The 1,971-nt window shown below is 54.8% G+C and overlaps 1 long non-coding RNA gene across 1 annotated transcript; it reads left to right on the top strand.

Moving 5' to 3' along the window:
• The first annotated feature begins 219 nt into the window (after window positions 1-219).
• LOC121820703 (uncharacterized) lies at window positions 220-1,620 on the top strand. The gene is made up of 2 exons (XR_006061397.2): window positions 220-400; window positions 1,236-1,620. It is a non-coding gene; the product is annotated as an uncharacterized LOC121820703 (long non-coding RNA).
• Window positions 1,621-1,971: the final 351 nt, after the last annotated feature.

Genomic DNA, 1,971 nt, shown 5'->3' with positions numbered 1-1,971 from the left:
CCGGCAGTCCCCGGACCTGGGAGCCTCGCACACCCGCGCCCAGCCCTCCCCTGGGGCCTCCACCTTCCTCCGCAGTCTCCCCCTCCTCGTGCAAGGCGCTGGCCGCCAGCCTGGAGCGGGGACCCTCTAGATCTCAGGATAAGCAAACCCTCGCTCTGGCCCAGCCCTCCGCTGGCTCGCGCTCCCCGCCCCCTCCTGCCGCAGTGCACAGCCGCTCTGCCGCTCTGCTCCGCTGCCAAGTTGGCAGCTCGTCTCTGCTGTTACTATCAACACCTCCGAGGGAAAAGAGAGAGAACTCAGCTCTCTCTGATCGCCTGGCGCACCGAGCAGCGAATTCGTGTCAGAGCCAGCCCTGGAATACCTCCCAAGCTCCCAAGGCTTCCCTGGCGAGGAAGGAAAGGTGGGCGCAGCCCTAACAGCAAACCAGCCTCCTAGCAGAGCCACCGGGCCGGCCAGGGGTGCAGGCCCCCAGGGAGCAGGCAGCGCGGATCGAAACGGCTGTAGGTGGTTGCTTTAGGCCAGGCAGGTGCACAGGAGAGGGCTAGGAGGCCTTCTCTCTCCAGACTGTGAGCCCCTGGAAGGCATGGACTGTGCCTTCTTCCCTCTACCCTCCTCGGATGCGTGGGCAGAGCTCTGGTCATATTCCCCTAAGAGATGACGTTTTCACCACCAAATGGGAACTTCTCCCAGGCCGAAGCCACCTTTGTCCTTTCCCAACCCCCACCCCAGCCTCTCAGGCCTCTTCCACTGGCTCCCTAAAGCAGTTGATGGCAGTCTGTGGCTCCTGCCAGGACTTCAGCCTAAAAGAATAGAGAGCCGGTACCTTCAGGAACCCAGTGCCCACAGCGCAGCGTCTCTGGTCAGTCACCTACCCCTTGACAGGCCCAAGGTTGGAGGAATTTCCTTTCTGCTTGACGAGGGAAGGCCTGTATTCTCTGCTCCAGAGCTTTTGGCATCAACCCAAGTGGTGGGTTCAGGGTCATCAGCTTCCTAATTCTACATCACCCGGCCACCTAGTCTCCCCCGGGATGCAGGTGTCAGCTCCCACTCTGGATGCTGCCCGCCTGTTTCCTTCCCTGTAATGTGGAAGTAACCTTTTATTACGACTGGGTTGCAGCTGATAGTGTTAAAGACATGAAGACTATGGTGTAAGCTTCTAGAAGTGCTGAACACTTGGAATCAGTACGGTTCCCTCTCCTCCTTCCCTCCCTCCTTTCTTTCTCTACTCCCTCCAGGAACCCTTCTCCCAGATGTGAAACTGATCTAAGACCCCTTCTGTTTCCCTCTCTGGATGTCTGAAAATGACCACCAAGAGAGACACAACCACTTTTCTGGTGAGAAGCCCCCAGATCCCCAAAGACCAGCTGACTTTCCAGTGGCCAAGAGGAACAGAGAATTCATTCAGTGTGCAGGCTTGTAAACAAGCCACGAAGGACTGTGCCATTCCAGGCTGCACCTGTGAGCATCCTTCTGCTGAAGCCCTGTCAGCGTTTCCATGACAAACTCGTGTTTCCGGATGCCGCTCTCCCAGCTTCAAGAGGATGCCTTGCAATGAAACGCAACACTGAAAATGCCTTCATAATTTTTTCCCTAAAAAAGGTTGCATGCTCCAAAAGTCCACCTGCTTGTTATATGTGTTTGCTTTTTATTCTGCGAGTTTTGTTGGTATTGTTTATACTGTATACCTGCAAGCATATGATATCCATGTGGGAGTTCTGTGCTAGAGAGCTATCGTGGCAAACACACCGCCACATAGTGTGATGAGACATCTCTCTTCCCTAAAACGTCTCCTACATCCATTTGCCCATCTGAAAGCCTGAAATACCACCGTTACGGATTTACCGCTTTTGAACTTGAGTGATTATCCATGCCTAAGAGTCTACTGTGACTATGTACCAACCCCTGATAGGGACTAAGCTACCATTTGATGAGGGGCTAGCCAAAGAACCATGAGACATCAGGAAGGATGAC

This window comes from Ovis aries, chromosome 11 (assembly GCF_016772045.2).
Source record: "Ovis aries strain OAR_USU_Benz2616 breed Rambouillet chromosome 11, ARS-UI_Ramb_v3.0, whole genome shotgun sequence".
Lineage (NCBI taxonomy): Eukaryota > Metazoa > Chordata > Mammalia > Artiodactyla > Bovidae > Ovis > Ovis aries.
This window is presented reverse-complemented; position numbering and strand designations above follow the sequence as displayed.